We start from the raw sequence: 24,107 nt of genomic DNA, 5'->3' as shown, positions 1-24,107 counted from the left end.
CAGTACCAAAGTAGTTTTGTATTGACAGGGTGTATCTCCTTTTTCAGTAAGCTGGTGCCTGATTTACTGTTGGGAGAACACATGTGGTGTTCGAAGTAGGAAAGCAGCTATGTGTGAAAGTCTTTCAAAAGTACTTACAGATCAGTACATTGCTGAACAGAGGGTTTTTTTTTCACGTTTGCAAATTTTAAATGTAAGCATATGTTCTTAATATTTTGCAGAATTAAATACTTCAGCAACTTTTTTCCAGAACATAAAAAAATGCTTACCTATATCACATGCTCCTCTGCCCTTACAGAGTCTGACAGCAGCTCCTATAGATGTAGCAAAACATCTGAAGATAAACACTGATTTTCTAACAGGATATCCTGCAAATTGTATAGCTATTTCCATGAAGCTATTCTTCCGTGTAAAAAAAACTTAACAAATGATCTTCATTTCTCTGCTCATAATAAATGGGTGGATTTAACTCCAGAATTGATTCCCATGACTCCCCGCAGACCTAATTATCACATTCAAAATCTTCCAACAGGAACCATGTGAAATGGAATAAGTTTTTGTCTTACCAGCTTGCAGTATTGGGGCACTGCAGACAGAACTTTAAAAAACGTGTGATTAAGTTCATGATTTAAACATCATTTAATTGGTTTATACATCAAAATCCTCCTTAATGCCAGTTGATTGCAGAAGTATGCTAGATAAATTAAAACAAACAAAAAAAAACCCAAAGGTATCTCATTATTGCAAATCATAGTTCCCTCAGGATCATATAAATGAGTTAATATACTACTGTAAGCTTCCAAATATATTTATTAGCAGTTTACTTTCAACATGTTCTTCAGCAAATGGTTTCTTTTACTAGCCAGCTGTTTAATTATGAATTCTCTGTGTCAGCAAATGACATCTTATGTCACTTAAAATGTTAATGGGTAGCACAGGACTGATACATCTGTTTAAATTGGCATGAATGTAAGAAAAATCCCATACTGTGCTGGTAGCTTCCTTCACACGACTGTTCCCACTTCTTCAGTGCAAACAAACTGTGTTAATTTAAAAGATTTGCTATTATAACACTCAACCTAGATGATTCATGGAATTGCAGCTCCAAAAACCTGTAATGCCAATGTAGAATGAAAGTAGTGTAGAATAAAAATAGCTTGAGTTCAGTACTCTGTGAACTCTAGATGGTGTTGGAAGCTGCAACTACACTGCCTTAGCAAACACTGCTTGTGCCTGGACTTGAGATTACAGGTGGTGCACAAGTGTTGTACCCACTGTTCGTTCTAGTGCTGTCTGTTTCACCCAACCTTACATTTCTCATCATGTCCCTTTCTTGGGACTTTCTCATGCCTCATTTGAATGTCTTGAATGAAGCTTCTTGCTGTCTGTCTCCCTCCAACAGAGCCGATAAAAAGGACCATCAGCCATGTGCACTCTGAGCTTACCTCCCTGCTGCACTGCAGCCGCTGCTGGGGACTGGGTACAGGCCCCCAGGGATGGAGGGGCCTATCTCAGGGGCCTGTGTGAACCAGAAGGCCCCATGATGAGAAAATCTCCTTGGGAGGCAATTTCTTTCACCCACCAGTGACTGCCTGAACTCTGAGTTCAGTCTCCAGGAAGCTGTGGATTTGGAGAAGGCCTATCAGCACCCACTGAAAGGACCCTCTTTTCCCCTCTAGCAGGCAGAAAGCTTCTGGATGTGGTAGGTCATATGCAGTGCCAGGAGCTGGTACCTGTCTTGTAGTTACAGCATTTCATGTGTCTGTCACAGTTGCCTCTGTTTTAGGTTTCCCACCAAAAAAAATATGAATCCAAAACAACTGGTAAGAGGGGTGACTGAATATTTTGTTTATAAATCAAGCTGCCTCTTTACTAGGTGAAAGTTTTACTACTTTATTCTGGTCTGAAGGCCGTGTGATGCCTTAAGTCATTATCATTAATGATTTTTTAATAAAAAATGATAGTTATCTTGTGTCTTCAACATCATGCAGTGGTGGCATCTCTTTTAGTGGAATGCTTGTTCGGCTTTCATTGCCTGTTCAAACTTGGTTTTCTTGCTTGTACTTTCATAGAGACAACTGGAATCATGTCAATGATGTTCTAAGGTGCAAAAATATATGACAAGTAATTGACTTTTTTTTTTTTTTTATGTTTTACAGATGTAAACTATGAGTAGTAATGAGAATTCTTGTAACAGAAGAGGACATAATACTTATGGCCAACCTTGTACCACCTAATCCCCTGACACATGTAAACGTAATAATGATTTGAAGGACACACACAACAATGTGTGATGGGCTCCCCACTGCCTAAATTTAAAAAGATCTGTATTTTAAATAACATCTTCTTGCAGGTGGATTGAACACCTAATGAAAAACAACAATTCTTGGGCATGTAAACAAATCCTTTAAATTTAATTTTAAACAGGAGGGCAGCTTTCCTGACAAAGGAAACTGTAGAGGCAGTAAGAGAAGAAGGATGCCTTGGGGACTCTGTACCTTTTTTATATTGCTGTCCGAGGAAAGCAAAATGAGCAACAGAAGTCATGAATCTAAACTTGTTGCATGACTAAAGCAGCTGGGTCGTGACTAAAGCTGTTATGACACTCCACATACCAAACTGCCAACATTTAGTGGAAGGCTGAACTGTGTTCCTAACAAATATTAAAAGCACATATGTACAGTTGCCAAATAAGTCTGGCATGCAAAGTTCATTCTGTTTTATTCTAGCTGTTTTGTCCCCATTCTGCCCACTCATATCCCATGTCATCAGTAATCAGTCTGGTGTCTAGACTGATGACAATTCTGTATGACTTCTGAGATAAAGAAATTCTGACGAAAAGGAAGCTTAACATGAGAAATTATTTGAGAATAAAAGTCCTTTGTGGAAATAGTCAGCCTGTACATGCCTGCTTCTGCCAGCTTGAAGGTGGTCACTTGAGTACCTGCTGAGTGCAAGGCAAATGGAGATTTGGAAAATCTACCCAATAGAAACTGTGAGTCTTTGATCTACAAATGGTTGCAATGAAAAAGCAGTTTGTCCCTTGCTCACTTCATCAAACCTGAATTCTGGCTTCCAGAATTTTTATTTTTATTTTTATTTTTATTTTTATTTTTATTTTTATTTTTATTTTTATTTTTATTTTTATTTTTATTTATTTTTCCTCAATGGTAGTGTGAGGTGCTTTTGTCTTTCTGCATTTCTACGTGATACTTTACAGGTTTGGTACTCTCTTGATGTTTAGAAGCTGAACTGTGGACAGAATGGTTAAGATAAACAGTCCTAATGGCATGGTCTGTGAGACAGAGCAGTATTCTAATAGGAATTAACTTTAAGAGAATTAAAGATCATTGAGAAAAGTAAGCACACAGGAAATCCTTTTACTGGCAGCCACTTTACAACCAGATATAGGCAGGTATTCTGTGGACAGCAAGACCAAAATTGAGTCCAGTATTTTGAAATCATGAAGTAGACTTGCCTGAACTCAAAAGGCAGTGAACTGAAAGCCGTGTATATTTTTGAGGCAGCGTTGCAAGGTGAGTTTAGTGCAGCAAACAAGTTTCACCTTCAGTTCTAAACAGAAGTGTCACACAACATTTGTGTTTAGACAAGATGTACCGGATCCAGGTAATGAAAGACCTGAAAGAAAGTCCACACGAATGTGTTGACTTTATGAATGAATTGTGCTGAGTGTTTCAAAGGTACATTAAACACAAACAGTATGTGACAGGCACATTAAGCTGCTCATGCGTGTTCTCACCACAGAAAACAAAGCACAACCAGTGGCTAAGTGATCCCATAGAAGCTTTTCTTTTGGGTATAGGTCTTTTTATTAAACCTCTTTTCTTGATGGAAAAGACTCGTAGAAAAAGAATTACTCTGAATAACTTCTGTTAACAAAGATTAGGCACTTGACTTTTTTTTTTTTCTGTGCAGCTTTTTCCATTTTAGCTCTGATCCACTCTTCCCACTGTCATGTCCAAATCAATTTTGTACAGTCTTATAGCAAAAACATTGATATTGAAGAAACATTTTCCCTGCAGCCATTTTAAGACTGACTTACAGTGGTAACTAGTGAATGAGAATGTGGGAAGAGGCAGTGTAAGGGGATGACCAGCAGTGAAAATGATCTATCTATACACACCACATGACACCGAAAAGTTCCTGTACTTAATGGAGGGAATGGACCGAATAATAATGTGAGGAATTACGCTTTTCTTATGTTCCTGAACTGTTGATTAACAGATTGCAGTCTTGGATCTATTAATGATTACCTTTGTGAGTTGTATCAAAAGGATCAACTTCTCTGAAGCAAAAAAGCTAACTGTTTTGCCTAGAAGCTAGGAACTGGTTGCTTTGTCTCTACCAAAAGCTGTAAATAGCTGCCTGGACACCTTTGCAGAACATGTTAGGAGCAACAAGCAGATTATGTGATAAAAACACCCTAAATCCTGTTCTGAGAGAACCTCAACTCTGGAGAAGAGCAAGGTCTCAGGAAGACACAGAGGACTGGTGCCAACCAAAGGCCTGCACCTGTCCCATGCTGGAAGCCTCGATTTGCATGGAAATGAGAGAGGATGGATGAATGGTGGAGTCAGGGCTGGTGTAACTGTGATTGGATATGTTTGCATACCGTTTTGTTGTAAATTGTAGTTAGGCTGCTGCAAATTTTTGTGGTGACCTCCCATTTCCCTAATGGAGGAGGTATCCTATGATCATGTTTTAACCTCAGTGAAACGTTTATACATCTACCCTATGGTCCTGTTTCTTCTTTGGTCACAGAGCATCCCAAGTCAGTTGTGTGACAGAGCTTCTTTTCTGGGTAATTCTCAAGCTGCAGCTCATATGCAATGCAATAAATAAACAGCTGAGTCAGTGAGGTTAGTTGTGGAGTCATGGCCTAGTCTTCCCATGGACACCTTCCATACGTAACATGAGAGTTATACTGTAACTTGCCACAGAGTGCAAGCAAAAGCAGCAACATATGAAGTATTTCACTTGAGAATACGTGGGCTGCCAGTATCTTTTCACAGGTTAGAAAATGTCATTAGAGGTCAAGAACGCAGCCTGTCCAAAGTCACCAAAAAGTCTCTTGTCAATAGTAAATATAGGTAAACCAGCAAATTAAAGCAGAATTGGATTACTTGATGCAAACACTTAAATGTGATCTTCTCGCTTCTTTTTTTCTCATACTAACTACTGTAGAGAGGGAAAATGTCCTGCCTCAGTGATCACAAGAAAGTCATTATGGTAAACACAGCCATAGTGTGCACGATAAGTGAGCAGAAACGTGTGAAGGAGGGGGCCCAAATCCTCCTAGATGCTCAGTCACAAAGGCCCTTGAAATCAGAGCCACCATTTCTTTCAGATGGATGAATATTACTTCTCACCACCCTCACTTTTGGAGTCAATGGTGTCCAGCTGGATGACTCTGCCAGATCTATAATTGCACAGGATGCTGTGAAATGTGGTTTCTCAACACCTTGCACTGACACACTGCACCCATTTTTAGATGGTTTGGGGTTAGGATGAACAGCCACATGACACATGTATGTGTGACAAAATGCAAGAGATACTCGGTGAAACAATCTTTGATTAAAAACAAGGCTCTCATAACTTAGAGCCACCTTATTCCTTGGGAATGGTGGGGCCCATTTGCCACCACAATTTTAACTTCAAGTTTAAAATCCTCAGGTTTTATTTCCTCCCTGTGCTATGTGGTGATGACACGCACGTAGTAGCACCTTCATCACAGTGAGACAACCAAGCACACTGTGCCCGCACAATAGCCTCCAGAGGGGATTCCGGCAGGCCGAAAAGGCTTTAGAGACACCCCTAGCTGGAAGTAACCTCCTACCAAGCCAAATGCTATAGTGTAGGCAGGTTATACTCTCACAATGGTCTTGTGTAATGCAAAATCATCTAGCACAAGCTTTTACTTAATTTTTAATCCATCGCCCTTGTATCATACTAAGGCATTTGTTTTGTGCTGTTTCAGTGGGGAAGCTGCTGATGTCTGACTCACTCTTTCCTGCAGCATGTAGGTGGTTTTTGGAGCTCCATCAAAGAGTGACCCATCCCAGTGCTGCTCACCATGCGAGCTGCCACTGAATCATAGCCACAGCACTGGAATACTGCTTAAAGCTGTGGCGTTGAGGCTATGATCGCAGAAAAACAGAAGCAGTATGCGGTAGCTAAATGCACCTACTGTATTTCTCCTGCTTACTAACACTTCTGCTTTGTTTTTGCACATTGAAAATAAAAGATGGAATTCAACTGCTGCTAGAACTTGGGTCATTATGGCAGAGATGGACTAAAATGAAAACAGCTCCAGAGATGTGATTCACTGGCTGCAAAACCAAATAGCAGAGGGATCAAATCAATTGTAGAAGGTAAATGGAAGCTTTCTGTGTCCATCACTAAAAGTTAAAAGCATTGCAATAAGTAACATGGTTGTCATGGTGACTGGGTGTTTGTTTATGGTGAAATTCATCAGGCAAAGCTGAAATGTTTTTAATTTAAAGCTCAGATGACAGGGAATTGAGTAGTGCAAGCAAGAGCAGGTATATATTTTTCATAGATACGTGCAAGTAATTATTTTTTCCTATGAAAATTCCCCTCACTACTCAGCATTTTTTCTGCCCTCTTCTTATCTTCATTCAAGTTCTGAATATGTTTGTCTTTAGACAATGCAAGGAGCCAGAAAAACAGGTTTGAAGGAAGGTGAAAATGAGCACTACTCATAAGCAGACTCCTGGCAGTGCATAGACAATAGGAACTCTTAAAACAATGTTCTAAAGAGAATAATCCTTAAATCTGAGTGCTGCACTATACGTTCTCTGGGGCTGGAACTTGCAAATACATAAGCAGTCAAATAATCTGCTGCATAACATTAGCTTAGCATTTTTTCTCCTGAAATTGTCAGATCACTCAATTTTCTGGGCTCCATTTTCTGAGTCTGAAATTCATGCTTCTTTGCCTAAAACCAGCACATCTTAAAAACAAAACAAAAAAAAAACCCACCGCAAAACCAACCAACAATAAAATAATCAACAACAACAAAACACCACCTCCACCACCAAAAAAAAACTAATGAAATATTCAATTTGCCCCTATTTAAATTAACGCCAAAATCCTGGTAAGGGAGGAAGTGTCTAGTAGACTATAAGATGTTTCGTGACATGATTACAGATAAGTTTCATGTAAATCACTCTTGTTAAGCTGTAATAGGTCCTTCTTTTGCAAGCATTTCTGTGAAACCATTGGGGGCCCAGCTGCCCCCCCTTGAATTTGATAGCACATTCCCATGATTTCAGTGCCTCTGGGCTCCATTGAAGACTAATAATCAACAGCATCCCCACCTACAGCCATGTAGTTCCAGATAGCATTTCATGTCCATGGCAAAATATCTAGCGGATTTTAACAGGAGATTTTCAGGAGGCCTGGAATACAAAGCTCAGTTGTTTAACAAATGGAAGGAGGAGGTTTGTAGAAAGCCTTAAGATCATCATAGATATTGCCTTCTCTCTCCATCTCTTTCTCTGTTTAAGGGTAATGAATGTGATAAACAGAGAGGAACATCTGAATGATTTGCATGCAATGACTGCTAGTTTACGGGGAGCTTTTTGTTGGCAGTAGTGGGGAAATCAAGTTTATTTTGCATTTAATTATATTTTTAGCAACATTTTGCTTTGCTTTATGTTTTTAAATGAGCTGGTAAAAGTTTAACTAGTAACAATCATTATAGATTAATAGTTATAAATCTCATTGAAATCTGTAGTAAGATGTATTAACTTTAGTATGCATGAGATCAGGTTTTAATGGTACGTGACAACAGCTAAGAACCTTTTAAAGATATCATTTTACAATAAAAGAGGGAAAGTGTTTAAAGTTCTCATACAAGACAAAAAGATGTGGTTTTATGTTAAATTTGAAAAAGTTAGCAGGTGACTTTGTAAATTGATTTCATTTGTTATATAATCAGGTTTGCAGATTCTTATATAGATTACTAAACTAGTAACAGTTTTCATGGCATTATTAGTAAAAACAGCATTAATATTTGCAAATTGCATAAAATGCAAATAAAGATAAGGGATGTGGGAAAGCACCGTAATGCACTGGGGTAAGAAGCAGTAAGAGTGATTCTGTCAAAAATGCCCAAATGCAGAAGTATCAACATTTTTAGCATTTTTTTTTTTTTTTAATTTTAAGAGAGAAAATCCTTCACTTTCCTGGGTCCCCTAAGACATCTTTTTAGCAATGCATTTGCTTTCTGAAAGGAGAGCTGGGTGAAACATTTACCATGAAAGTAGCTTTTAGATGAAATTCCATCTTCCCACTTCATAATGCTTTTGTAAAATAGTATCAATTTCATGTTTATTGAATTTGAAAACACTCCTTAGGTATGGGTGAAACCGAATAGTGAAATTTCTAGTTTGATCTGAACAGATATATTAAATCAATGTAGCTCAAATTATGTTAATAGTTCTATATTTTTTTACAACTCCAAATGCATGCCTTTTAAAACACTTGAAAGTTCCTCATGGTCTCCGTTTTGTAAAGAACAGCACATGTGAAATGAAAAACTTGTAGGTTATATGCAAGTAGATTAAGTCTGGAATCACTGGAAAACCTCTGAGATGTCTTTTTTTGGGACGGTGACACCGAAGTCAATAGATCTGAGACCTAATTCTGTATCTACCGCTGGCTGCCTGTGGCGTGGGCAGCACAGATACAGGTAAACATGGCAAGCAGCACAGACGCTTGCTTTCTTACCCTGGCCTTACTCTTGAAGCAGGATAAATACTTACAGTAATGAAAAGTTCATTCTTTCACCAGAAATTTTCATCAGAAATATTTCAGCACATTTTCCACCTTGCAGTCAAGCAAGAGCGGTAGCACCGTGCAGAAAAGAAATGGTCACTTAGACATAATTTTCTTCGTATTTGGCTGGGCTTAAGGCTGTTATTTTGCGTTCACAGTTTAATTTCATTACGCAACTCAGACCTGAAACACTAGCCTGCAAGTTTCCACTGGAGTGTGTTAAAAGGGTATCTGATTTCCCATCTGTTTCAACTGCCTGCTTTATAGCTATTTAGATTGAAGCAAAGGAAATTAAGGATAGAGATTTTAGCACATTAGCAAGGAAAAAGCCAAAACACTAAACGTGCTGAGGCTCCTTTGCTGATGTGAAACCAGCCATGTCCCTGCTGGTTGGCAGAGGCTGGGGTCTGGAGTGCAGCTGCAAGTCACCTGCTCAGCCTGCAGCTCGGTGCAACTACCTACCCTGCTCAGCCGACACTAACACGTTGTGATGGAAGGGTCACAGGTGGAACGAGAGACCTTTTTTTTCCTAATCTAGGGTAAACTACCTTTCTAGTAACATATGGGTGCAACCTTCAGGGTGCCAGGCTTTAACCATGAAGGTTAGGTTATTCAGAAAGCAGAAAGTGCAAAAGCAATGATACATAATTCATTCAAATGAGCGCTTGCTTTATAAGAAAGAAGAATACTACACCTCTGTTGGATCCCAGCTGGATTCCTGGATACTCCTGAAAATTAGTCTTTTTATGCCTAAAGATAAACCTCAAGCCATACCCGTGGGAATTAAATGCAAATCCTGCTATGCAGAGAAATGAAGAAAATAGGTTGGAATTTCAACAACTGAAGAGATTTTTCTTTTAATAAATTCTGGTCTCTTCATAATTTTTGTTGTTGGTTTTCTGCTTCAGACCTAAACTTAGGATGAGTGTAGTTAAACTTGAGTGGATGTCTCCTGGTCATTCTCGAGAAAGGCAAATAAGACCCCTAAAAAGTGGTAACATATGCTCAAAATACAATTGTAAACTCTAAAAAGGCTTCTATTAGCACTAGATAGCCTTTGTTAAAAGCGTATTTTTTTTCTTGATGTGTTTTTGCCGTGTTAAGAAACGGTTCCTGAGCTTTTTCGTTCTGAAGAATACTAGTCTAGAAAGGTGTAATATTTCTCAGTAATTACAGAATCTCTCCAATATTATTAATGCATTTTTTCTGCCAGAATTAATTGACTTCGGTGAGTCCCATTTTCTTATTTATTGGACTATTATACAGTTTTGAATAATTCTTTCATAATATTAAAGGTTACAGCACAGGGAGTTTCATTATTTTGTGTGGTGTTTATCTGTACCTAGACAGTCCCATACCATCTGCCAGGATTACTTTTCCCTGTTTATGGATCAGAACGATTGTAGTGGTAATGAATAATTAGTTTCCATGATAAACCAGGAGGTGGATGACTCAAAAGACTAGTAATGCCTAGAAAACAAGACCCTGACTTCTAGTTCACTGGTTCAAATGCAGCTTGAGCCAGGATGGACCAGAAATCAGGGCCAATTAATTCTTGGGGTGCTTTATGGAAAAAACTTGGTCATATTATTATGGGTGTTGTGGCACCTTACGGGCAGAATGAGAGAAGAGCCAACAATCTACAGGAGCTTACCTAAATTGAACAGGATCAAAATCAAGTTAGAGTAGATAAAAATATCTGATAAGTATTATGTGTGCGTATCTCTGTCCATCATTTTTTGCCTCCTGTTGCTTAACTGAATGTATTAATAATTTGGGGCACAGGGCAATATTCAATTCACCATTAGAGAAATATATACCAAAATCTCCCACCGTGAATTATGCCATTTTACTGACTGGGAATAGATTTAGAACTTTTACTAGCTGTCTTAGTAGAAAAGTTGTGAATATAGTAGGATACAGAGAGAGGGCTCTCCTTTATAGTAAGTTAAAGTTGTCCCGAGGCTGTGCTTGTCCTGGGAGATGGCAAACTAGGTCAAAGTCCTAAAACATGACCCCCAAAATGCCTTTACGCTGAGCTCTCAACACTTACCGGGGTGGCAGAAAGAGAAGAGCTGTGAATACTGCTGGCTGGAGTTGCAGTATCACTGCAGGGGCAAAGCCCTGGGCTGGGCTAACACCTGTGCCTAGGTGGGAAGGTTTGCCTGACATTGTTGCACTTTAGGAATCAGATGTTGTGTACGGCTGTCTTTATCTCCTTTTCTTTTCTTTTTTCTTTTTTTTCTTTCCTCCCTTAAATAAAGTATCTCTAAGCCAACTGATTCATTTGTCAAAGAGAAAGTCAAAGCAGAAAATTGGAAATTGAGTTTTGTATCCCCGGGTTTCTAAGCAGATGCTCCAGCTGGCATTTTGTTAGTGATCCCTCTAAATTTGAACCCAAGCCTTGTTGCTGTCAATCAGTTGTTGGCAGAAAGATTGCAATAATAGCATTAAACATCTAGCTCCATGGCAGTAATGTGCTGCATCAAGAAAAGGACTTCTCCTAGTGGCCGTGGAAAAATGTCCAGTATTTAAGTGTATCTCCTGGCACAGATGGGAACCAGGCTGAAAGTACATCTGCTGAGGACCATTAGCAAAGCAGCTGAAATTCAAACATAATAAAAGAGTCTGTGGGAAACCAGTCCTTGCAAATGGTTATGAAAATAATAATTATTTTACACTTAATGCATAAGCTTTCATCTGCATGTCTCAAATGGTTTTATAAACACTCATGAATTAAGTTACAATGCACCCTTGTGAGATACTTTACACCCATTCTAATCCCATAATTAATCTATAAATAAAGGACTGCACAGGGAGCTGAAGTGATCTGGCAATAGGAGCACTGCAGGTTTATGAAGTATAGAATAAAAGTAAGGCCTAATGGTCCCAGCTCTCTGCACCAACCATTAGCTCCTTGGGCTTCCAAGGGCATCAGCTAAGGGCTTGCCAGGTGGTTCAGCTGCCCTTCTCATTAAGGGTGGAAAGAAACAAGGGAAATCATTATAAATTTTTGTGCAACATTTACAGAGCATATTTCCATCAATTGATTGATGGATAGTTACGTGCATTCATTTTCCTGGTTACCTAAAGAGACGTCTCCTCACACATGATAATCTTTCTCCTATTAAAATATAGAAAGAGATACCCCTCTGAAAATGTTTAAAAACTATATAAAGATTTGTGAGAATTATTATATATGTAATGACCATCAACATCAACAGGGAGTACAGGAAGAAAAGACTCAGGGATTTATGCTATATTCCTTTCTTCTTGAATTCACACTGGTTCCAATGGATTTCAGGTGTTGAATAGCTACAAAAAAGATGAATTATAGGATGTGTCTGTTTTAATCTAGCAAGCAGGACAAGTTCTTATTCTTTAGAAAAATTAACTCTAACTTTGAGTAAAAACAAAATCAACTGTCCTCTTGTAATCAAACTCTCTTTTCCCCTTATTTATTGCTGTATTTGTTAGGAAAAAAGTTCTATTTTCTGTTTTTGATTTTTGGTTCAAAGCTCTGGTTCCCTTAGAGGTGCTTTCCACATCCTTTCTGAATCTTTTTGTAGCAGAGACTTTGAAACCAGCTAAAATCCAGTTGGAGCAAATAACTGGTTTTGGTAAAAGAGAAGGAGAAAATGTTCTCTTTTCACTTTAAAAAAAAAAATCAAACTTCAAAAGGAGATCTCTTTCATGTAAAAGAAAGTTTAAAAAATTGGCGATTTTAAAGTGAGAGAAACGTGCTTTGTCTGTAGTTTCCTTTGTTCCCTGTGCAGTTGTTGAAGGTTTTGTACTTTATTAGCTTACCTGCTGCAGTTCAGGGTTGCTGTCTCTCCAGAACAGCTCTTTGAAAGGCAAGTCTGATTCTTCGTGCCCTTACGTTAGCCTTCAGACTCCTGCTGCTTCGCTGATTTCAGGACAGTATTCCTGACTGACATCCCTGTGGAAGGAGGAGTGGCTGGGAATGACAGCAGGGGATCAGAGGCATGGCCAGCAGCTCCGAAGCCCTTACGACAGCCCTGCATCTCACTGGCAGCCTTTGCTTTCTGCTTCATTCTGCACTTTGGTCCTTAACATATAGACCTTTCTTTAGGGTGTCACTTATGACAGCTAACACCAATTTCTGTATGAGAGGGACAAAGCCCAGCTTTCTGCACAAAGAGCTTTGGTTACCGTGCATGGGGAGAGAGAAATTCTGACATGAACATTTACGTTTCACTGGCTTTCTCTCCCCTATAAAGGCAGGGATGATGTTAATCATCTTATTTCAAATTTTGTTTTTTTTTCAATTCCACTTCCAAAATATTTACTGCTCCCACACACTTAAAAGACTTATCAAAGCTGTAGATGTGCATAAATCTGTTTTGCTTCTAGAAATGTGGAAAGACTTTGGGGGGAGATTGTCAAAAACATATACCAGATTTAGAGGCGCAAATTCATGGGCTTTTGAAGTGTATGTTCTTGTTTTAACCCCTTTTTACCTGTATGTTTGATGGTTTTATACAAGGCAGTACTTTTGTTCCAGTCTCTCCATAGCTTGGCAGGTTGACAACCGAGAGCTGTCAGTCAGCTCAGACGATGGCGTTTATGGCAGACTTGGTTAGTGTTTGAAAGAGACCTGTCCCAGGTCTTTTATATACTGATGTTTTCCCATTCTTTTACTCATGCCACTTGATAGTTTCCTTGGTTCTCTCTTCTCCAGATGCAAGAGCCACTGTCATGGGTGCAAGGCTTAAAAAATAAGCTCTTAGTACATCATTTAATACAACAAGCAAAGTAAGCAGGACTTACTTGATAAGGTGTACCCTCACTACATGTTTAACTGGATGGAAAGGTTGGACTGGCCTCACCTCATTCTTTGAGTACCCCCAGTGCAGATCTCTCAGGCATCATGTCTCTGTACCCAGAATTAGAAACATAACATTAAAAAAAAAAAATAAAAGATTGAAAAATCCTTCTGGAAGCTGGGTCTTGGTGGGAAGTTTTCTCAGGATCACAGTGGCAGGAGCTGGGTGATCTGTGCTCCATGTCATCATGGTTTGCTCCACATCTGACTAGGATGGGGTTGCTGCTCTGGATCTCTTTTTTCTAACAGTTTCCCTGTTAGGGAAAGGACCTGGAGCACTAACAATGTCCCAAATGTCAGCTGCTTTCTCCATCTGCTGTTGGAGTTGGGCCTGTAGATATTTTATTCAAGGACTGATGTTGTTCAAAGGGCTTGGGGAAATGTTTTGTGGTGTGGGAGAGTAAGGAATAGTTATCCATACTTAACTTACGGTTAGGCATAAGGTAATATCAGGGGTATGGGGATGGTTGGACCAGATGGTCTTGGAGGTCTTTTCCAACCTTAGTGATACTATGGATTTTTCTGGGCCTCCCACTGTGCAGTGAAGTTTGTACGTCCTACATTTCTACTGTCCCAACATCTTTTTAGTTGACATGGAAAGGTTTTCAGATGTTTATGCGTCACAGAAAGCTGCTTTTCAAAGTAGAATTTTAAAGGGCCTTCAGGAATCCAAAATGGAGAAAACAAACAGAAAAAGGAGTGCGAAGAGCAAAGTGTACAGTTAAGATGATTTTTGAGATGTCCTGGTACAGGGGGTGCTTGTGTTAAAATAAATTACCCAGGGTGAAAAAGAAAACAACATATTCTCAATTCATTGTAGGAACTGGACTTCCAAGGAAGAGAAGTAATTGAAATCAGACAGTATTAGCCTAAAGGAACAGAATAAATCACTAGCTGAAGGGAAATAAAATGACAAAAGGATGAGAGTGCTGGGGACTAGTCACTAGTACAGCTGAACTGATGACAATAACAAAAAGATAAAATCCATAACTGATCTACAGAGCCAATTTTTGTGGTCAAGAGAAATAAAACATACATGCTTGCTACTTCTATTTTGCTAGCAATTACTCACAATTGTGCAGAAATCATGGAGAACATACGTGGAAAGCCTCTTCTGATGTCAGTGGTGCTCCTTAGATTTAGGAACCTTTCTTACACACGTTCCTTAGGCAACATGTACACCTGCATAACCACAGATATTCTCCATATGTGCATTAATTTTATTCTGTTGAAGGTAGTGGCCATTTTGTAGCAGGTTCAGTTGTATTGTGCTCCCGACTTACATTTATACTTCAACCTGGGACTTTCTTTGTCATGGAAACTTGACTCCAGCCTTTCTGAGTGCTTCTAATCTAATGATTTCAGTTTTGATTGCAAAATGCCTTTTAGGATAAGAAACATGAAGTAACAGAAGGCAGACTTCTCCTCAAATATATGTCTTACTTATAGACTGCAGTATTTGAATGGAAATCTGTAAATCTAACATACCATAGCAGTTTCACAAAGGAAAAAAAAATCTTTACATTTAAAGGGTATTATTTAGATGCAGAAAGGCTGACCTGACACAGTGCAGGGTATTCTACTAAAGGGTTTTCCTCTGATGTGTTTTAAACACAATGTCACCCAAAAGAAAAACTTAACCTTTTGTTTATTTCATAGGAGCCTGCATAAAACGTTTAGCATATGCTTTAAAATCCTTTACTGTGCAGATTCTCCTGAATCTCAGGTGAATATTCCATTTAATTCACAGCCAGCTATCTCACTGGGGAAACCAGCTCATCTACATTTTGGACCTCTGACTCCTGCTGTAACTATTCAATCTGTCTTCTGATTCTGTACGTGACATTTTCTGCCCTTTCATTCATTCCAAATAGGTATTCTCTTTAACCTTGTGGTACCAAAACATTTCATTGTATGTGAAAGTAATGGCATTTGGTAATTGGCAATGCACCAAGTGGTAAAGGGCACCTCCAGTAATTTACTTGAATGGTGTCTGTATGAAAGCTGAAATAATTTGATTCTTCCACAAAGGGGTAAGAGCATACTAACAGTATCTTCCAAGCCATTAGTGTAGAGAGGCTGACAGCAGGCTGCCTTGTCTCTCTGCACTTTCCCTTGTACTGCTTTAGTTATAATTCATAATCAACACCTATTAGTAAGGACAATAAGTAGAAATGGTTTAAAAGAGTTTGGAAGTATTTTTTGTAGTTTTCCTGTTGGCTAGAGAATATGGTAACACTACTGTAACTCTAAATTTTATTACTTTATTACAAATAGTCAGGAGGTTTTAGGGTTATGACTTATTTTCTGTCTACATATTTGAAAGTTCAAAATGTTTCCTTTAATGAAATTGTAGTTTTCTGGCCAATCTTAAGTCTTATCTGTATCCACACACTGCACAGACAGAAAATGATGTATAAAAATTTTTTGTGGATATGAGAGGGAGTGTGCTCAAGCACCACATGGATTAAAAGGCAGTGTAAACCACTGGGTTGTGTACACAGCTGGAACTTGGAAATTAAAAAGCATATGATGCTTGAACAAAATTATTGAAATACATGATTTACCATGTGACTTTATGTGAATTGACTGGTTTGTCTTAGCTTCTCCTTCTTCAAAATGGGAATGATGAATTCATTTGATTGAATTCTGAGATGTTTAAATTTGTGTTCCATGCAAGGTGGGACGGCCTGAGACAGGGAGACTTGCAGCTGCTGTGACTGTCTTCTTCTGTTGATATAGGTACATAAAATTAATTTTGACCAAGTCTCTTGTAATTAAGTCAGTCCTGTTCACCTTTGCATGCATTATTATCTAACTATTATCAAAACATACACTAAGTATGTGTATTTGGTGAAGTTACAGGTCAGAAATATCTGCCTAAACAGAAATGGAAGGGAATAAGGAGAGAGGCACAGGTAAGTGACGTGACTTGCATAATAATCTGGCTGAGAACCCCCACCAGAAATAGAAGAGCTTTCTAGATATATATTTTGATCTGTGGCACTTTTTTTTGTCTACTGTTTCTCATTCAGAACAATTCTTACTCATTTGCATGTCATTATACACTTCTGATGGGCTTCTTAGTGACAAGAATTGCGTAAGTCTGTAGGTTCAGCAATAGTTCAGCTACACAGATAGATGTTTGTTCATTCAGAATGACATTAGTTTGGGTGACATGTGGCTTTGAGTGCACATTATTCATGCTTAATTATGGTGGAATAGATAAAGAATTGGAAGACACAGACACACCCGTGTTCCTGAATGAAGAGTCATTGTGTCATGCTTATACAGACTGAAGTGTCATCCAAGTGAATTAATTATAATAATCTGTTTTCCAATTCAATCTGGCAATTATTCCCTTTTCAGAATAGTTAGCTTTGGTCTTGTTTACAGATTTTGCACAAATTTTGCAACAGATCCATAACCATGTCACCAGCTCACTGCCTCTTCAAGGGAACAGGGAGACAGTGGTGCAGTGTGATGGTGATGGAAATGCTGAGCCTGGACAGGTGTCTCCACTCCCTGCCACTGCCTGAGAGCATCAGGGCAGGCCTCTCAGATCATATTTCTGGATGTGGATAAGGAATGAGGTTCCTAAATGACTCCATTTCTCAGTCTTTCTAGTCCTGAAGTCTTAATCTGTCTGTCTGTAGTGCCTAAATGCTACTTCATGGAAGCCATAGTTTAATTTTTTTCCACACAGCATTCTGATCTGTTTGTGCTGGGGTCTATAAAAAAGAAAAAAAAAAAAGGAATGTATCTCACGTCTGCCAATGTGGATGTATGGAGATAGCTACTTTTTTTTTTCCTTAGACTGATGATTTTTTTTTATTTTTTATTTTTTTAACTTGTAGCAGAGTTTTGGAATGCTTGCTTCTGTGTTTTCAAACTGCAGCTGAATTTCACACATGCTGCCAGGGTGACTTTATCCTCAGCTCCATTTGAATTGCACACTTTTCACTCATAATACTTTTTTGGCCTCCATATCACAACATTATGTCCCTTTGGATGTTTTTAATGTTAATATCAACTATATTTAATTGCTACCATAAACCTAGATAAGGTAGGATTTAACAATCATTAACATACTTTTCCATTAGCGGGATATCTTCAAACTAATCCCACAGATAACGAGTACTAAACCCTGAACTATTCAAGACAAATTCAGAGCATGAATATACAGGGTCTGGGTTTATATCTCATTACACCAAGTCTGAAATTGGCTCATATATTTCTTTAATGTCCAGCATAGTTAAACTAATGGTGGTCTTGCATCAAATGTTAGATGGATGTGTGGATATATGCGTACATGTATGAAATGTAATTATTTCTGTCAAAAGATACTTCATTTTTCAAGAATACTGAAGAACTGCAGTTTTGGTTTTTTTTTTTTTAGTTTTTAGTTGAAATATTTTAGGTGTCTCATGGTTGTTCAATGAATGAATCCATCATGATAGCGCTGTCTCCAGGGAAACTTTGAAAGCTATTACCTAGGAACTCAATGAAGATCAATTATCTCCTACCACCTGCACACGTGCAATACATTTAAATAATAGTGACTGCATGTAATGGAAACATAGTGACAAAGAAGGTTTTTTTTTTCCTGCTTTGGTATATCAGTCATAGGAAGTGACTTGTTCTTTCTGTGTCCTATCTGATGAATTATGATATTGAATACCAGGAGAAATGTCATCTTGCTAGCATATGTCTCTTTGCTATAGGGTGAGAAAGTATCTTTACAAAAGGTAGATCTTGGTGCTTGTGCACCGTCAAGAACAATCTCAAAGCAAAAAAGTCTCCCCCTAGCCAAGGCTCCTGCTACTGAGCACTTTCTCTGATGGGTCGGCCAAAGCTGTCTTGGGTTTGCTTAATCAGCAAGTGCTGCTAATTGCCAGCAACAGCAAAGCCTGGGAAGATTCAGGGCCCTGCCTGCCACACAGTAAGGGGAGAAGAGTTTCTTTACAGGTGAGAGACCTGCATAAACTGCTGCAGATGTGATTCCTGTAATGATTCCCGGACTTAATTATTATTGTTATTAATGATGTTATAGTGCTTAGAGCCATTATTACAACTCTTAATAAATGCATGGCAAGCACATTTTTGAATTAAAAAGTCTAATGGATATTCATTACTAGAAAGCTGCATTACAAAAATATGGATTATGGTTGTTATATCAGTTAATTCTGCAGAATTTGTCTCATTTCTGGATTTTCTTGTAAATCTTAATTAGCCGCTGTGGAATTGTGCAAATAAGAGGTTACAGGAAAAAAATATAAGCTTTTAAAGAAAATCTGTTAAATTGTTAGAATGACTTTGGTTACTTATGAAGACTAATAAATTAACTGATCTTTTACCATAGCCTTAGTGCAAAAGCATATTTTAACACTTGTTTTCAAAGCCAATTTCAGCCCAAGCTGTTTTTTATTTGCATGGAAGCAAGGACCTAAGAATGTAGATTCTTACGGAGATGCCATCAATAGATATATGGCATCAATGCTGAGGGTCTGCCAATGTCCAACTCCTCTAAAGTTAGATGGGCAAACATCTGCAAAAATCATTTGCTTATGTGAAATGCAGCCTGGCTTTGCCACTTTCAGCACTGAAACATTATATAAACTAACTCAACATACAGTAAGTGGTTGCTTTGAAAGTTTTGGGGTGTTGATGGGAAAATCCCATCAATAATGAAGAGATCAGCAAAGTGACTGAAGAAATGTTCCTCCTCAACAGAACCAAAAAGTATTTGCTATATATAGTGTGTGTGTCTGGATACCAGCACACACCACTACTCGTCCAGTGGAAACAGTCTAAGCCAAACCTTGATAGCTCAAGGGCAAGCAGCAGCTGCCAGCACTGCCGGACAAATGGAAACTCAGAGAAGCAAGAGGCCTGGAGACCCCTGTGCATTGATGCCTTAGTCCTTGGATGTTAGCCTATAATGTATGAGAAAAAAACACCATGTAGTTTTAAAATAGTCTGTTTCTCCTTTTATCTCCTATTATGAATAGTCATAGTTACAGATCACTCACTGCATGTACCCAGCCTCATGTTCTTTTTAGTTTTGTTTCTGGCCTTGGTGCTGGGTTACTGAATTTCTGCAGTAGTGGCAGTAGTAGCAATGTTGAAGGAGCAACAGGAATGAAAATTCTCCAAGGCACAAGCTGTTCTCCCCTTCACATGGCACAGAGCAGATAGCAGGCTCCTGTGCTAGCTCTGTTGCAGAGCCCTAGGTCCCACAGCTACTCGGGAAAATCTCTCCTTGCATTCAGGACAAGCAGCAAGGCTTCATGGACTCAAGGGCCGGCACAGACTACTCTGGTCATCTACTTAGCAGACTTGAACACAATATTCTCTGGGAAAAAAGGATTATAGATTTCTGAAGCTGTGTTTCATCCCTTTAGAGATTCCATGTGATGGTGCCGCTGTGTAGGGAACTCACCAATATTTAAACACCTTTGTCAAAAGCAAACATGGCCTCTTTCGGATGTGACTGTCAAACTGCACCTTCTAGTCACCTGGTCCTGCGATGCCTCCTTGCTGCTTGCTGTCACACACTTAATGCCCAAGAAAATGACCAACTTACTTCTCAACTTTCTTTTAGGGTAACCAAATGTACTGAGTTCCAGAATCCTTGTTATGTGCAGCACAGTTTTCTAGCACCTGGATAATTTTTGTGGAGCTCTGTACTCTGCAGTATTCAGACAGTGCAGCACAAAGCAATTCACTTCTTTTAAAAATTGACATGGAGTGAAGATTTCATCATATCAAATAAGCAGCAGAGAGATGCTTCTTTTCTATTATGGGATCATCTGTTCTTTGCTACTAATAAATTAAAATCTCTCTGCTCGCTGGTGAATCGCCAAAATGTCATAGCTGTTGAACATCCCATTTCTTTGTCCTTAGTGTTGCTCTTCAGATTTGCACTCTAGGAATTACTCTGTGAGTAATACTAACAAGAATTTGGATTGTACCTCACGTATTGATTTCCAGTCAAACCAGGAGCAAATGCATTATTTCAGAGGTATGCCTTCTCTTGTGTTACTAACGCAGACTTAGACTTTAGCTCTTTTTGCCTGAAAGGTCAGTAATTTAGTAATGTCATCTAGTTGGCTCTTTTCTTATTGAATCATTAATATAACAAAGGACAGATATATCCAGGCTCATTATTATGGAATATATATTATTCCCATCTGTTAACAATAAGATATCAAGAGCCTAGAGAGGATGATTCATAATTCTGATGCAATGTCCTATGGATAACATGGAGCATGGTGGCAGATGGAGGAAGATGGGTCTGAGCAGATGGATCTGGGTGCGGTTAATGTTGCACATACGGATGTACAGTGGGGCACAACACCAGGGCTAATTTCTTGCCAGAAGGAGCAGCATGCAAATTGGCATCTCCACAATCACCAGCAAATACCAAAATAATTCAGCTGAGGTGGCAGAAGTGCTCACAGCGCTGCGTATCCTGGCCCAAGCAGCAGCCATGCAGCTGCACAGAAGTGGCCCAAAGCTATTTTACTTTCAGAACAGTACGCCAGAGTGACAAACGACGCGAACTGTTCAGATATGAAACTGCTGACTGTCTGGATTTATTTTGGATTGACTCACAGGGCTTCCCAGTGCCCACAGGTACTGGCCAAAAAAAGTCATTCTGAAGTCAGTGAGGTGATACACATGTTAGCAGCAGGATGTGGAGTACTGTATCTTGTCTGTAACAGTGATAAGTGCACCAATACCAGAATCTGTGTGAATGCAATGCTAAAGATTACAGTTAGGCACACAATACAGTGCTTTCAAACAACATAGCAATACTTGAGAAACTCCAGAAAGAAGCCTAACCAAATGAAACCATTAACACATTTTTGGAAAAGTAAATCACTCTCATTATTTTCTACTTGTACCATTACTAGTGTCACGAGTGCTACTCATTTCATGAAATAACATTTAGTCCAGACTTCACCAAAGTTAGTAGGAAACTGTCCTTGTAAGTCTGATGGGAGTTAGATTATGCCTTTTGTACACTGATACTGATTTCAGGAAGGAAGTCTGCTCCATGAAACAACAGCAAAAACTTTACAAGCTGAGACAAGATGATGAGAGAGAGAAATAAGTCACATATCTGATTACAGGCGTCATTAATCACTTCTCTAGTCTTATTTCTGTTCATTTTCCAAATTGCAGTAGTATGTGAGTCTGGGTTTGAGAAGGGAATAATCCTGATGTACCCTTTGCAGAGGATTTCAGGAAAAAATCAGTTCTGGGTAAGGGTGTAAATTTCCAGTATGTTCACTTAACTGTGGCATTTCACTTAAGACTACAATTTATTTTATTTATTTATTTATTTAATTTTGCTTTATTTATTTTTAATATTTTTTGCTTTATGCAGATGGGAACTATCAGAGTTCATCAGCTGTATTTCAGTGAATAGTGGGGTTTGGTAGTACAAATATGTGACTGGTCATCTTGACAGTCTCCTGAAGCCATGTGAGGTTATTTCTTCACAACCACATCTACCTGTGTAGATGACTTGAGGAAAGACAAATATATTGGAAATATGCCAAAAATACATTTGCACGCAAAGGATGTCTGCAGAAACCAGCGTTGGGGCCCAAGGGTACACTATGACTCAAGACATGTTAAGTTTTGCATGGGGCTTGTGCAAGTTTAACAGCTCTCTTCCTAACATTCACAGAAAGACCTTGTATGTCCTGCTTTCCTCAGTGCAGGAAGTAAAAGCCCACTTCTGTGAGGTCTCAGAAGTGTTGTTGGGAGCCCAGGAGCTTCAGTTCCTGTTAGCCCCACGTCGTCTTGGATCCTGGTCTTCAAAGCTTCTGGATAAAGTATAAGAGGATTTTGAATACCTTGTAGGATCTGGACAAACAAACTTCATCTGGGTGCTCAGACTCACCCAGAATCAGCTTGTCATGAAAAACAGCATTGTAAAATAGGTTAGATTTAATACTTTGCACACTGCCACCAGTAGTATAAGGTTCAAGAGAAGTTCTAAAAGCAAGGAGCAGATGCCATGGAACGGCATGTTGGTTGTATAGGTTGTATAGTCACATTTTGTACTTTCCTCCCTCTCCTTTCCCTTCAGGAGGATTTTTATAGCTACGTTTCCCGTTCTGTACCTTCTCCCTTTATGCCTACATGATGGTTCCAATAGCCTTAAGCTGAAAAAATCAGCTGTCTAGCAGTGTTGTCTATTTTAAGAAATCTAATGATTTACCTATAAACAGAAAGGCATATGTCTGCAAGGTTCATCATAGTAAACCTTGTGCTTCTAATAAAATATTGATTTCCACTCACCCAATAATTTATTTCTTCAATTGGCTTGATCAGGCACCCTGCTATTTTTTCACAAGATATAGCAATCATCAAGGGAGTTAAGGTCTTTTTAGAATACCAATGTGCCGTGTTTTTTTTTTTTTTTTTTTTTTTTTTAAAGACAGTATAATCGAGTGCAGCTTTGAACAGAGTGGTATTACAGATAGATGAATCCCTGCAAGGCAAGCATGATTGCCATACCCAAGGGAAACACAATTTTACCTTAGCTGAATTCATTTATTGAATTGATGCATGCTATAGTTAAAGGTCATTATGTACAAATAATTTCTCATAGTCACAACTTTTTATGTGAATTCTCAAGTGTCATTGACAGAAAAATGAAAGATGCTGGAGAGAATAAGGTTCTCCTATTCTGTGCTGACATGGATATCTTCTTCAATATCCTCTTTATAATCATCTTCATGGTTTAGCACCTTAAATTAAATTTAGTACTTTTCCACAAATGGCTGATAACAAGAAAGAAATGCAATTATCTCAGGACAAAAATGTTATTTTTAGAGCTCTGTTTGTCTGCTTGCCATCAATTTTCTGTAATACTTGATATTAGCAGGACATATGTAACATATATATAATTGGACTACTCACTGCAACGTATCCAGACTCTGGTCATATTTATGTTTGTGTTGTAGGATGTTTTATATCCACACATGTTGACTGACTAGCGCAGCCATAGCCTTCTTTTACTACCTGGTACAACCACTGTCTATTCAAATACTAATGGCAGTGGCAGTTTGCTAGTTATGAATATAAAAAAAAATTTGGGAAAGAATGCCCTTTAAAATCTTTTACCTTTCTTTCTTTCTCCCCCACTTTTTTTTTTTTTTTTAAATACATGCATTAGAATATAGAGACTGTGCTGCAGACTAGTTTTTAAGAGAACATAATTCTGGTTACGTAGGGGCAGCCATGTGAAACAGGATCTATCCTGCCATGTTTTCCCAAAATTCAGGAAAGGAAATCAGAGATATCAGATATCAGGATATCAGATTTTTTTGGCAATAGTGATTTTCTGCAATAATATCTTCCAGCAGTCTTAGGTGTTTGTGACTGTCAACATATACCTGCATGCATGTTGCTCCCC

At 38.6% G+C, this 24,107-nt stretch overlaps 1 long non-coding RNA gene across 1 annotated transcript in view; it reads right to left on the bottom strand.

Annotated features, from left to right (window-relative positions):
* Positions 1–14,484, bottom strand: part of LOC125183537 (uncharacterized) — a 30,449-nt gene extending 15,965 nt beyond the window's left edge. The window contains exons 1-2 of the long non-coding RNA XR_007165713.2: positions 13,305–14,484; positions 12,631–12,763 (exon numbers count right to left, since the gene is read on the bottom strand). This is a non-coding gene — a long non-coding RNA (uncharacterized lncRNA). The remainder of the gene's footprint in view (positions 1–12,630; positions 12,764–13,304) is intronic.
* Positions 14,485–24,107: the final 9,623 nt, after the last annotated feature.

The sequence above is a fragment of the Anser cygnoides genome, chromosome 5 (genome assembly GCF_040182565.1).
Source record: "Anser cygnoides isolate HZ-2024a breed goose chromosome 5, Taihu_goose_T2T_genome, whole genome shotgun sequence".
NCBI classification, from domain to species: domain Eukaryota; kingdom Metazoa; phylum Chordata; class Aves; order Anseriformes; family Anatidae; genus Anser; species Anser cygnoides.
This window is presented reverse-complemented; position numbering and strand designations above follow the sequence as displayed.